The 14,896-nt window shown below is 38.5% G+C and overlaps 1 pseudogene; it reads left to right on the top strand.

The window, feature by feature from the left end:
- The first annotated feature begins 563 nt into the window (after positions 1-563).
- LOC144255379 (nuclear pore complex protein Nup160 pseudogene) lies at positions 564-734 on the top strand (annotated as a pseudogene).
- Positions 735-14,896: the final 14,162 nt, after the last annotated feature.

The raw sequence follows: 14,896 nt of genomic DNA, 5'->3' as shown, positions 1-14,896 counted from the left end.
AGAGAGAGAGAGAGAGAGAGAGAGAGAGAGAGAGAGAGAGAGAAATGGGTCAAGAAAGTAGAAATTTATAGATAATTATATTTATATGTAGTTGACATGTATTCACTACTCATCCAAAAGACTTTAATGTATAAATCTTCAGACATTCAGCACCCTTTGGTCTGTGCTTGGGTAAAATGGAAGGAGGTATACATTCTTAATCACTGACCTTTTAGGTGGGCTGGTGGTACATACCTGTAATCCCAGCAACTTGAGAGGCTGAGGCAAGAGGATCACAAGTCTGAGGCTAGCCTGAGCAATTTAGCAAGACTGTGTCTGAAAATAAAAAATAGAAAGGGTTGGGGATGCAGAGTACCCCTGGCTCCAGACCCCAGTACTAGCAAGGGCGTGGGGAGATCACTGGTGTTTTACAGGAAGTTGATGCCACTGAGTTGCTTTGTCTATATTTGAACTATGACTTTTTGGAAGAAGATGTGGATTTGGTCTCTGAGTATGTGGATGCTGTATTGGGAAAAGGACATCAGTACTTTGGGATTGAGTTTCCACTGTCTACAACAGCCTTAATGGTGTGGCTTCCATAGTCTTCTATTGATCAGCTTCTCCAGGATCTGGGAGAGGACAGAGCCAAAAGTCACAACATCACACTGTCCCAGAAAATATTTGACCAATTAAAGGACTACCAGCAAAAAGTTGATAAGGCAACACGTGATTTATTATACCATCGGAACTTGTGATGGGGATTGTTACTAGTCTTTATAACCACTTGGTGCTTCTTAAGACTACTCTGCCAGGAACCCTCTTCTCAAGGCCGATTTTCCTAACTGTAAATGATGTGTACAACACTCAAGTCTGCATCCTGCACAAAATAGGAGGGCAGAAGAGTCAGGGGACCTGTGCTTGCCAGTGGTTCTAATACAATTTCTGCTTTTCAACCTTGATCTCAAACAGCTGTTTTTGTATATGATTCACAGCTTTTTTAGAGTATATGTATATATTTTTAAACTACCAAAGACATTCTGTATCTGCAAATTAAGATCTACTCTCGAAGGCGATCCTCAGGGTTATACAAAATGACATATAAGAGGAAAGGAGGGGTAAGACAAGATAATACAAATCGAAGAAATGATTTACAGTAGAAGGGGTAGAGAGAGAAAAGGGGAGGGGAAGGGAAGGGAGGGGAGGGGGGATAGTAGAGAATAGGACAGACAGCAGAATACATCAGACACTAGAAAGGCAATTTGTCAATCAATGGAAGGGTAACTGATGTGATACAGCAATCTGTATACGGGGTAAAATTGGGAGTTCATAACCCACTTGAATCAAACTGTGAAATATGATGTATTAAGAACTATGTAATGTTTTGAACGACCAACAATAAAAAAAAAAAAAAAAGATCTACTCTCACTTTCCAAAATAGCTGATGGTTGTTGCTTGGTTATAGATGACCACCAAAAGTAGTGACTGCAAATATTTTAATTCTTCCCTATCACTTTTTGTATTTCAATGGAATTATTTTGGTCCAAAACTGACATATGTGTTTTCTGTATTGCAAACGGACGGAGGCTAATGACTTTGAATACTCTTTTCATTATTTGTTGTGGAGTTTTTGTATGATCTTCAATAAAATATTAAATAATTTTCCTAGTTAAGCCTAAAATTATGACCACATGTTTAAAGAAGGTCTCATACTTTGAGTCAGGTAAGGTGGTGCAAGCCTGTAATCCCAGCAACTGGGGAGGCTCAGGGGCAGGAGGATTACAAGTTGGAGTCCAGCAAGACCCTATATCAAAATAAGAAATAAAAAGGGCTAGAACGGGGCTTGGGAATTTAGCTCAGTGGCAGAGCATTTGCCTAGCACACACAAGGCCTGAATTCAGCCCTTATCCCTAGAAAAAAGGGGGAGGGGCTAGAATGTAGATCTATGGTGGAGTGCCCCTGAGTTCAAGCACTAGATTGCAATTAAGAAAAAAGAGGGGTATTGGGGTTGTGACTCAAGTGGTAGAACACTCACCTAGCACACGTAAGGCACTGGGTTCAGTCTTCAGCACCACATAAAAATAATGTAAAATAAATATATTGCATCCATTTTTCAAAAAAAAATACTTAAAAAAAATAAAATAAAGATATTGTGTCCACCTTTTAAAAAATGTATAAAGCTTCATTTCCTTCAAGGTGCTCACATTGGAGAGGAGGCAACAGGATTGATAGGAAGTCAGAAATCCATATGAAGGCAAGCAAAGCTACATACATCACAATTCATCAAGCTAGGAGTTCCTCCAAAGAGAAAGTTCACATTGTGATGGAAACCACACCAAGTCCCTTTCAGGTAAATGAAGCCCTGACTGATTCAAGGACATCCAAAAGGAAGGGAGACCCAAGGGAAGACAGTCTCTGTGCTTTCATCCCTATTTACATTGTTGAATTCTGTGAAGTAGCTGGCACTCAAGAACTGGACCGTTGGATTTCTATTACTCGTCTAGGTCAGCTGTGTGGGGAGTGCAATTGAACCCCTTAACCTGTATTCCCCTTCCCCTTGAACCATTGCTCCACTACTCCATTAATATGAAAATGGAGTGCAGAAAAGAAGGATATAAATGGGAGATGTTATAGAACAGGTGGGGAGAAGTAAAAGGTGTGATAAATTCAGGATAGTGACTTGTGATGGGATTATTAGCACTAATTAGCACTACACCCTACAGGTCAAGCACAGCCGAAGGTAACACAGCCAGTTGATGAATCCAAAGTATCTCTCCAGTCCTCTAGATCCTTGCTTCTTCTCTCTAATAGAAGATTATTTACTACATCAGAGTTGTTACTCTTACGCAACAAACACTAATTTTGACTGATAAATGAGACAAAGTGTTATAAAAGAATATTTCCATGCAAACATCACTCGTGGAAATTAAAATCTTAAGATAAAAGGTTTTGATATTCATAGGTGGCAAAGCACAGATTGTTCATTGCAAGTTACAAAAGGAAAACATGAACATGTACAATAGAGAAATCTGTTAATGACCATCCTAACCAAATGACCACACTCAGTATTACTAATACAGAAACACTGGTCTGTGTCTGATGCACACAATCCAAACTTTGAAATATTTTTGCCCCCCAAAAAATGGTTAAATTGAACCTAATCACAATCCTATGCCTAATTTCAGATTTACAGAGTATGCAAGGAGAAAGAATAAATTTTAAAATATCAAGAAAGAACTATTAGACTAATCTGGAAAGTGGAATAGCCTGTGAGATGCTGTTCTAACCTCCAAAAAGCCCATGTCTTTAATAAATGCTACAGACTGAAAGAGACTAAACTGCAATAGTGAAACTAGACTACATCTTGTTTCAGAAAAAATATAGTTATAAGATATTCTCCAACTGGAAGAATTTAACTATGAACTGTGCTCCTCATGGAACTATGATATTGATAATGGTCTTAGGTTTGAGCACAGTGTATAGTTTTGTGGGAGATTATACTTATCTTGGGAGATGCACTCTGAATTATTGAGGTAATGTGTCAGGAGGTCAACAACTTTCAGGTGCACAACTTTTAAGTGGTATAGCAAAATGAAGAATAAAATTTAAAAGATGCATATTCATGGGGAGAAGGATAAAGTAAATATAGTGAAGGGTTACCACTTGTTGAAGCTAGATGGAGGTAATCTGAGTGTTCATCAGAGAGGACCAGGGAAGAATACCAAGTAATTAACAGAATTGATCGGATAGTTGAAGAACCAGTACTGAGGCTAAGCTTCCAAAAGCAAGGCCATAATCATGCCACACAGATGGCCAGGGGAGAACTGGCCATTTTTGCTGCCCTGACCACCAGAGGATGCTGCCTCTTCTCTGTTTCCAATTCTACTTCTGTAATAGGAAATCTGCCTTTGAAATCAGTGGGGCAAATCCCCTGTTGCCTCTGTTATTGCAAAAGCCTGTGTCACCCCCGATACCAGAAAAATTAAAACACACACAAAGCCTTTTTCTCAGGGGATCAGATGAATCGAAATCTCCTCCTGCTACATCTAATGGGTTAGAGTCTAATTCTCAGGACTCGATCCTTGTTGCAAGGCAGGCTGGGAATTGGCATGTTGATGCTTCTCTTGATGAGGTTAGCAAATGATCAGTAGCCTTTGAGATGATAGGTGTCAGCTTTCTCGAAAAATAATAGGTGGGAAATAGTCAGGGGCACACGTGCTACTCCAGTATTCAGCTTGTATGACTTTAGCACACCTCAAGGTAAAAAAGAATGATTGTGACTTTTTAAAAAATCTTTCCCATTTTTTTATGTAGCACTTCTTTAATGTTGAATCCTGAGTATAGAAGTTTATTTATGAACCAACTCTGGGATTTATTTATTTGGGCATATTACCTTGTTTGATTGCAAGTTATTCTCTTAGTTGTTTTCTATTAAAATGCCTAGAGTCGGGGCTGGGGATGTGGCTCAAGCGGTAGCGCGCTGGCCTGGCATGCGTGCGGCCCGGGTTCAATCCTCAGCACCACATACAAACAAAGATGTTGTGTCCGCCGAGAACTAAAAAATAAATATTAAAACTTCTCTCTCTCTCTCTCTCTCTCTCTCTCTCTCTCTCTCTCTCTCTCCTCTCTCACTCTCTCTAAAAAAAAAAATGCTTAGAGTCCTTCAGGCATGGATGTCCATAAATTAAAATATATTATGATGATTATTGTTCATGATGGTTCAAAAATACACTCTCTTTCATCAGAACACATAATCAAGACAATGCATAGGGCAAACTTTAAAAAACAAAAAAAGCACACACTTTTTATTGTGTCCATTGAAAATCTAAGAGGATGATAGTGACGTTGTCTTGGCAGTTGGTGAGAGACTAGAACACAACCGAATTCATATTTTCCTTGAACAAATATTAATATCCATTAGCACATTTTATATTGATAAATTCAGAAAGGGAATTCACAGTGTTCTTTCTGAGATGGCTTGGAAGTAGCTTTGACCCCTTCATTTGTCATCATTATGGGGAAGAGCGATGGCCCACAACTAATAATTTGTTTATGGCAATAAATATGGCAAAGAAAAACATGAGGTAGCACAGTAAGGCTGTTTCCCTCCTTCATGTTTCCCATGTCAGCAATTTGCAATTCCATATATCCAGATATTCAAACCACAAACCCAGGAGGCACCCCCTAATACCTTTCTCTCATCCATCCATCCCCAGCATCAAACATCCCAGTCCTGTAAATAGCTCGAAAATATCCCAACTCACAAATATTTCTTAAAACCCATTCACTTCTTTTCATATCCAACACTCTCTATCCCTGCCTGACCTATGATCAGTTTCCCCTGCATTGCAACAGCCTATCACAACCTGCCCTGCTTCCATCTGCTCTTCCTGTCCAGCTCAAGGGATCTTTTCATATATGAATCAGGTTGTATACTTCTCTGCTGTCCTCTCCCTCCCCAAGTTTTTTCAATAGTTTCCAATTGCATTTGCACTACAACAAAAAATCTTGAGCATGATCTATATGGTTTTGTAGAGTATTATTCTTCCACACCTCACCACCATCCTAGCCTCATCTGGCACCCCCTCCCTTATTCAGGGCTTAGTATTTCTCATGCCCTATTCTCCTCCTCAAGTCTTTACATGGAAATCGCCTCTGCTTGGTGTTTATTCCTTCCCCACCCATTCCCTCTCCTGGTTAATGACCACTGACAAACTAGATCTGTTCTATGCTCCATAACACCATCTATTTTTGCATTCATCACAGTTTGGAATTATGCATGTATTGGTGTGATTTTTCTACTTGTATTATCCCCAGCTCCATAGCACAAAACCTGGGAATAAGAAGTAGTAAGAAATGACTTTTTGAAGAAAAAAGAATATATGGACAAATAAATGAATGGAAATGATCACAATCTGATCACACAGGGGTGAGAAAACTCAGAAATCACTTAGATGGCACCATGTATAGGACATTGTCTTCCAATCAGGATTTAGACAAGGCCATGAATGCTGTCTGACCTCATCTCTTCTCCCCAGTTGAAAGGCTAGGCTGGTCAGCTGACATATAGATAATGCAAGATAATGCAAAAGACTTGAAAGGTATGCCTGAGGATCAATAAAACCCAACTTGTAGCTGGGGATAAGCTCAGTAATAGAGTGTTTGCCTACCATTTGAAAGACCCTGGGTTCAGTCGTCAGCACCGGTGCGGGAAGGGGTGGGGGGATCTGGAGACCTTGATGAGATCTCAATCCAAACTTAGATTTCCGTGATTGAAATTCTCATAGCCACCTCCTCTGCATTGCACTCAACTTTCCTAAATGAGATTTTATGGGAACTGATTGTGATTAGATAAATGGGTGACTTCGCTAATGTATAATACAATTTTCAATTACAGTGTATGTACAATAATTTACATTTCTTGTTTGATGGGGTGATATTTATGTGACATATTCTGGATGAGACCTGGCTGCTGTTTACATAATGATCTTGCTTTTCTCTTAGAGAAGATCTGGTTTTCAATTTTCTTTTTGTGCTGCAAGGTATTGTCAGTCCAAGATAAACATTGTATATTACAGAATGTGCAGGTGAGAAACGTCAATAAAGTAATAATCTAGATGGGTTTTAATAATTCTTATTTATACCACTGAATTAGGTAATAGAGTGGTTCACCTTTCATAAAGTGTTGAAATAAAAATGTCCCTAAAATTACAGTAAATTTTTTGTGATCTGCTCGCTCTCTGATCACTTTTATGGCAAGGTGCCATTGTAGAGCAAAAATGAACATTTTGCTGAATATATTTGACCATTAATAGTATAATATTCATCACTATAATGCTGCTTTGAATTTGGAACAATATCACTGGGAAATATCTTTTTTCTGTTCTATAAGACCAGGTCTAGGCTGGGGATGTGGCTAAAGCGGTAGCGCGCTCGCCTGGCATACGTGCGGCCCGGGTTCGATCCTCAGCATCACATACCAACAAAGATGTTGTGTCCGCCGAGAACTAAAAAATAAATATTAAAAAAAAAAGACCAGGTCTACATGCAACAGAGTTTTTATGCATCTAACCCTAATGTCATTCCTTACGTTGTGGCTATAGTTGGTTGGTGAAAATGGAAGAAATAACTTCCAGTCAAATGAAACTAGACTCTTCTTAAAATAACAAGGGGTGGTAGGGAGTGGGGAGCAGAAAGATCCAACAGAGGCAGGAGACTGTGAATGGTTTTGAACCCAGGGGACCACCTCTGCAGGCAGGAAGAAGGCTGAGCAGGTACTTGCCGTCCTCTGTCCTGCTTCAGCCAGAGTAGCTCTCCTTTTATCTATATCCCTTTATATATTGATGCCCTCCGTTAAAGCTTATTTGAAAAGAACAGACTATTTTTTAAAAATTCACCCAAAAAATAGTAAAAAGAGTATGATACTAGAAGTTATTCTCTGAGCCCCATTTCCTCATTTGTAAAATGAGTTTGTATTTGAGGGTCTTTAGCATTCTTTTCTTTTTACATACAACTTATACATTTATTGATTCTTAGACATCTATTATATTCTTGAGGACAACACTTAGATAAACTGAGAAGAAAATTTAGACAAGTCTATGGCTTTCTCAATTCTGTACACTGTTTTAGAAATACCTTATCTTGATTTTTAAAAATTTTTGGTTTTTTATTCTAATTTGTTATATATGATAGCAGAATGCATTACAATTAATATTCCACACACAGAGTACAATTTTCATATCTCTGGTTGTATACAAAGTATATTCACACCATTCATGTCCTCATACATGTACTTAGGGTAATTATATCCATCTCATTCCACCATCTTTTTTACCCTCATGCCCTCTCCCTTCCCCTTCCACATTTTTGCCCTATCTAGAGTTCGTCTACTCTTCCCATGTTCCCCCTCCCAACCCCACTATAAATCAGCCTCCTTATATCAGAGAAAACATTCGGCATTTGGTTTTTGGGGATTGGCTAAATTCACTTAGCATTATATTCTCCAATGCGATCCATTTTCCTGCAAATGCCATGATTTTATTCTCTTTTATTGCTGAGTAATATTTCATTGTGTGTGTGTGTGTGTGTATATGTGTGTGTGTGTGTGTGTGTGTATCACATTTTTTTATATCCATTCATCTACTGAGAGGAATCTATGTTGGTTCCACAGTTTAGCTATTGTGAATTGTGCTGCTATAAACATTGATGTGGCTGTGTCCCTTTGTATGCTGTTTTTAAGTCCTTTGGGTATAGATCGAGGAGTGGAATAACTGTGTCAAATGGTGGTTCCAGGGGCTGGGGATGTGGCTCAAGCGGTAGCGCGCCCGCCTGGCATGCGTGCGGCCCGGGTTCGATCCTCAGCACCACATACCAACAAAGATGTTGTGTCCACTGAGAACTAAAAAATAAATATTAAAAACTCTCTCTATATATCTCTCTCTCTCCTCTCTCACTCTCTCTTAAAAAAAAAAAATGGTGGTTCCATTCTCAGCTTTCCAAAGAGACTCCACACTGCTTTCCATATTGACTGCACCAATTTGCCATCCCACCAACAATGTGTAAGTGTGCCTTTTTCCCCACATCCTCACCAACACTTTTTGTTGTTTGTGTTCTTTATAGCTGCCATTCTGACTGGAGTGAGATAAAAATTTTAGAGTAGTTTTGATTTGCATTTCTCTAATTGCTAGAGATGTTGAACATTTTTCATATATTTTTTATTTGATTGTATATCATTTTCTGAGAGGTGTCTGTTCAGTTCTTTGGCCCATTTATTGATTGGGCTATTTGTTTCTTTCAGTGTTTAGCTTTTCAAGTTTTTTATGTACCCTAGAGATTAGTGCTCTATCTGATGTGTGTGTGGTAAAAACTTGCTCCCAAGATATAGGCTCTCTATTCACCTCACTGTTTCTTTTGCTGGGAAGCTTTTTAGTTTGAATCCATCACATTTATTGATTCCTGATTTTAATTCTTGTGCTATAGGAGTCTTATTAAGGAATTTGGGGCCTAATCCAATATGATGGAGATTTGGGCCTACTTTTTCTTCTAATAGGCACAGTGTCTCTGGTTTAATTCCTAGGTCTTTAATCCACTTTGAGCTGAGTTTTGTGCATGGTGAGAGACAGAATTTAATTTCATTTTGTTGCATATGGATTTCCAGTTTTCCCATTTGTTGAAGAGGCTATCTTTTCTCCAATGTATGTTTTCTGTAGCATTCTTTATTCCACAAACTGTATTATTTATCCCAGGCCAAAATGCTAGTGTAGATGAAGCTATTATTTGGTATAACAATCTAATTATGCATATTATCAAGTCCCATGCTTTCTTTGTTTTAATGCAACAAGGGAGGGAAACATTCAGGCATGGAACCAGTAACTTATCAAAAGTGCTGACCTCAAATATGAAATGCTTGCTTTAACATGGGTCATTGGAAAGTATTCAAATAGCCTTCACTGTTTCCAGAGTAAAGGGCATCACATATTTGTCAAGATTTGTTGGCATGCAAATAAGCCCAACACTAGATTAAGCTGCAAATAAACCTGTAATTTTACTGTAACTAAGAAATCTTTAGAACTTGGATGACGTTCTTTTTGTCTAGCAGTAAGCTATTTGTTGAGTTTCTCTTCCTTTCCATGAATAAATAAAAGCTCATCAGCTAAATAAATTATGGTGAAATCATAAAAACCAAATAGTATGCAGCCATTAAAATGATGACAGGAATATATATTTGCTGGCATAGAAAGTGTCCAAAATACAGTAAGTAAAAAATCAAATAATAGCAGCACATATAATACTATTTTATTTTTGAAAAAAGTCACATGTACTTGTGCACAAAGAAAAAACTTTGGAATAATAGCCATCGTGATCTCTGGGAGCAGGATTACAAATTATTGTCATTTTTCTTCTTTATTACCTTCTAGTGCTCTAAAATTTTTAGAAGAGTTTACACCAATATTGAAATCAGATGGGAAGAAAGCAATTTTGGAAAAAAAGGCAACCTTACTAGATTCTCATTCCTATATATTATTTAAAAAGTATGCAATCTCTCCTTAGGAATAATGGACTACTGAAGATCAGCAAACTTCCTCTGTAAAAGGCTAGACAGTAAATATTTTAGGCTTGTGGCCATGCCTCTCTTTTGCAACCATTGAATTTTGCCGTTAGAGCACAAAAGCATCCACAGATAATAAATAAATGACTATATGTGGCCAACCCCTGTGTAGAAGAAAGAGCCTGGGGACAGGGGACAGACAAAGATCCCAAACCTCATTCCATCACACAGTACTGCATAACCATCGGGGAGCCTCGGCTTCCTTGTATGTGGGAAGAATAACACCTCCCCTGAAGACTTGTGGGAGAAGTCCATCTCACACAACAGCACACATTACAAGTGGTCATTTCCTGCCTTCTTCCTTTTAATAACACACCTTGAAAGAACAAAGAAAAGTGGGTTAAATAAAATAAGATTTAAAAGCAGACTAAATCCTAACACCAAAATTTATTCACAACATACCATTTTATAGCTAAATATAGCATACAGTATATATAATACAATTCATGGGGTGGAGTATGAAGTAGAATGAAGAGGGGAAGAAATGACCTAGTTAAAGTACTTCAATTTCCATTTCACTTTAGGATGTGTCAAAAGCACATACTTTATCTTTAACTTAGAATAGATATAGCTAATGAAGTTCATGTTGAAGGTACTCTATGGCAAAGTCAGCCAGGACTGAAGGCTTAAACACTGGCCCCCAAGACTTCTTTGTGTAGTGAGGCATGTTAACCCCTCTCTGGGCATAGGCTGCGTGGGTTGATTCCAGTACTCTAATAAAATGATGCAAAGGGCATTAACATGCTTTCATGTTAGCAATCATTGAGGCACATTAGGTTCATAATCATGTTTGTTGTCCTGTACTTCATTCTTAATCATACAAAGTAGGAGAGGTTTTGTTTTGTTTTGTTTTGTTTTGTTTTTTTAACAAATTGAGATACATCAGCTATTCATTTGTTTTCCTTCCACAGAAATAGTTCTTACTTAAGATACACAGCACAGAGACCATCCAAGTTACTTCCTTAATTTCTGTCTTTGTGTTTATGAAAGAATTTTTAAATGTTCAACTTGGGATCTCTGCTGATTGGAGATACTTAATTAGATTCAAAATGTTACAGAAATTCAAAAGAAGACACCTCTAACTATCCCAAGTGGCACTTTCCATCCTTAAGATTTCACCTAGGTCAATATCACATTTCACAAAAGTCAGAGAAGTAAAAATTGGTAACCAAAAAGAAATCTACCTGAATTCTATTCACAGTAAAATGGTCATTTCCCCCTGAAAAATCCTTTAAAGTATAAACAAATGTTGATGTCAATACCCAAACACATATTACCAAATAATGTAAAGCAATAGTCATGGATTTGCAACCTGAGAGAAAGCCCACCATAAGTAGGATGTTGATTGAGTCATTATCCCCAACACAACATGGAGAAGGAAGAACTTCTATGGCACTTACCTAAGATCTTTCCCTAAGTAAAAGAAACTACAGACTACAGATATGGGTTAATGCAGATGTTAGGGGCAGCTCTCATGTTCTGTATTTTTTTTTAGATTTTTTTTTATTATTATTAGTTGTTCAAAACATTACAAAGCTGGGCTGGGGATGTGGCTCAAGCACGCTCGCCTGGCATGCGTGCGGCCCGGGTTCGATCCTCAGCACCACATACAAACAAAGATGTTGTGTCCGCCAAAAACTAAAAAATAAATATTTAAAAATTCTCTCTCTCTCTCTCTCTCTCTCTCTCTCTCTCTCTCTCTCTCTCTCTCTCTCCCTCTCCCTCTCCCTCTCTTTAAAAAAAAATTACAAAGCTCTTGACATATCATATTTCATACATTTGATTCAAGCGGATTATGAACTCCCATTTTTACCCCGTATACAGATTGCAGATTCACATAAGTTACACATCCACTGTTTTTACATATTGCCATACTAGTGTCTGTTGTATTCTGCTGCCTTTCCTATCCTCTACTATCCCCCCTCCCCTCCCCTCCCCTCCCATCTTCTCTCTCTACCCCATCTACTGTAATTCATTTCTCTCTCTTGTTTTTTTCCCTTTCCCCTCACTTCCTCTTATATGTAATTTTGTATAACAATGAGGGTCTCCTTCCTTTACCATGCAATTTCCCTTCTCTCTCTCTTTCCCTCCCCCCTCTCGATCCTGTTTAATGGTGATCTTCTTCTCATGCTCGTCCTCCCTATTCTGTTCTTAGCTGCTCTCCTTATATCAAAGAAGACATTTGGCATTTGTTTTTTAGGGATTGGCTAGCTTCACTTAGCATAATCTGCTCTAGTGCCATCCATTTCCCTGCAAATTCCATGATTTTGTCATTTTTTAGTGCAGAGTAATACTCCATTGTGTATAAATGCCACATTTTTTTATCCATTCATCTATTGAAGGGCATCTAAGTTGTTTCCACAGTCTAGCTATTGTGAATTGTGCTGCTATGAACATCGGATGTAGCAGTATTCCTATAGTACTCTCTTTTAAGGTCTTCAGGGAATAGTCCGAGAAGGGCAATAGCTGGGTCAAATGGTGGTTCCATTCCCAGCTTTCCCAGGAATCTCCATACTGCTTTCCAAATTGGCCTCACCAATTTGCAGTCCCACCAGCAATGTACAAGTGTACCCTTTTCCCCACATCCTCGCCAGCATTTGTTGTTGTTTGACTTCCTAATGGCTGCCAATCTTACTGGAGTGAGATGGTATCTTAGGGTGGTTTTGATTTGCATTTCTCTGACTGCTAGAGATGGTGAGCATTTTTTCATGTACTTGTTGATTGATCGTATGTCCTCCTCTGAGAAGTGTCTATTCAGGTCCTTGGCCCATTTGTTGATTGGGTTATTTGTTTTCTTATTGTTTAATTTTTTGAGTTCTTTGTATACTCTGGATATTAGGGCTCTATCTGAAGTGTGAGGAGTAAAAATTTGTTCCCATGATGTAGGCTCCCTATTTACCTCTTTTATTGTTTCTCTTGCTGAGAAAAAAAGTTTTTAATTTAAGTATTTAAATATATTGAATTATTAGAATCCAAAATACAGTGATTTGTGCTTATCCTTTTTGTTTCTTGGGAAATAAGGTCTATAATAGGGAGGTAAGTGCTTATAGGACCATGGACAGTAGTATGTACTCTATACAGGCTCAGGATCCAGCAGGGGTAAGACTAGAAACCATCCCAAGTGCAAGTCCACCCGCTTCTAGTTATTAGGAAGCTGTTTGGACTGTCTCTGGTGCTTGGGCAAATTACAGACATAGACTTAATTCGAAAACCTAGGACTCGAGCGTGGGTATGGTGATGCACGCCTGTAATCCCAGCAACTCAGGAAGCTGAGGAAGGAGGATTGCAAGTTTGAGGCTCAAAATAAAAAATAAAAAGAGCTGGGATATAGTTCAATGGTAAAGTGCCCTAGGTTCTACCCCCAGTACTAAAAAAAAAAAAAAAAAAAAAAAAAAAACTCTAAGACTCTCCAGGAAATCAAAATCCAGGGTGGGAATAATGAAAAATGGCATTGGGGCTACATTGAAAGGCAATAATACTGTGGCATTATCAACAGGCTTCATCCAACCAATGCATATTTAACAGATGTTGGTGGAAACACATGCTCCTTAGATGTTTATAGTCTAGAGGCACATATCAAGAGATGGCATGCAACAATTTCAAGGAGAAGATGGATGTGACGTGATTAATTCATTGTTGAGGGAATGATGGTAAGGAGGAGGACAGGTAAAGAGAAGGACAAAGCATTCGATGTAAGCCTTGATGGAGTTTACCATCTATGCAAAATGGAAAGGATATTTCATGGAGCAGGACTGGCCTAAGCAAAGTTTGGAGACATGAAACCTATCAGATTTAGAGAACTGCAAAGGGTTTTGTGTCTGGAATGGAAAGTGGAGTTAAGACTCAGGAACCAGGAAACTAAAAGGGAGGAGTTGACCAAAGAGTTTCAACATGACCCTGCAGACAGGGAGGCTGAACAGAGAGCTTGTTTGTAGTTTTAAAAGATGATTTCACACATGTAGAGCCAGGAGGACAGCTTCACTGTGGGTTTTGAGAGAATAGGAGAATAAATAAGTTGTGTCATACCATTGTAAGAGCTTTACAAATAAACTCATTTAATGCTCACAATTCTTTGAAGTAAATGCTAATATTCTCCCCATTTTACAGATGTGGGAACTTGGACTCAAGAGATGCTAAGTGACCAGTCTGAGGTCATACTGCAAATAAGTGGTGGGGTGGAATAAAACCCCAGGCAGTCTGGATCCAGTGTTTATGTTTAAACCCATCCTTCTAAGTTTCCTCCTCTGGGCACTGGGGTACACAGCTCACGGTAAGTCCTCAGAACACATTGCCACTCCCCCTAACCTTGCCCTGCTCCTTTATCTCTTAGTAACCAGGTTGCCCTGTTAGCATCATCCCTGTTCATCTACCTTGAAACACCTGCTGAGGTCAGGAGAAGAACCAGGATTGTCTATTTTTCATTCATTACCTCCACTGGACATTTACCTTCCATTTACAGTATGGGACATGGTTCCAACAAGGCAGAGCCTAGGGCTTTAGTGATGACATTTAAATATACATGTTTTTACATCTGTGAGCTGAAGAAATCCTTCCAACTATTATAGAACACTTTGACATGAGTCTGTAAAATTGATTCAGACAGTTTGCCAACGCCACCAATCTTAATTAATGGCTTACTATAACCTCCAGTTTTATTGGGCCTATATTTCTAGTATATGGGCACATATATTAATGACTCGCCTGTGAATAAACTGACAGTTTTAAAATGATATGAGATAACTTGTTTTCTTATGAGGAATTCACTTTTGCCTTGAACTTACAGTAAAATTATTATTAGTTCAGTAAATTATG

Source organism: Urocitellus parryii, chromosome 6 (assembly GCF_045843805.1).
Source record: "Urocitellus parryii isolate mUroPar1 chromosome 6, mUroPar1.hap1, whole genome shotgun sequence".
NCBI lineage: Eukaryota > Metazoa > Chordata > Mammalia > Rodentia > Sciuridae > Urocitellus > Urocitellus parryii.
Note: the sequence above shows the minus strand (reverse complement) of the source record. Positions and strands in the feature narration are given on the sequence as shown.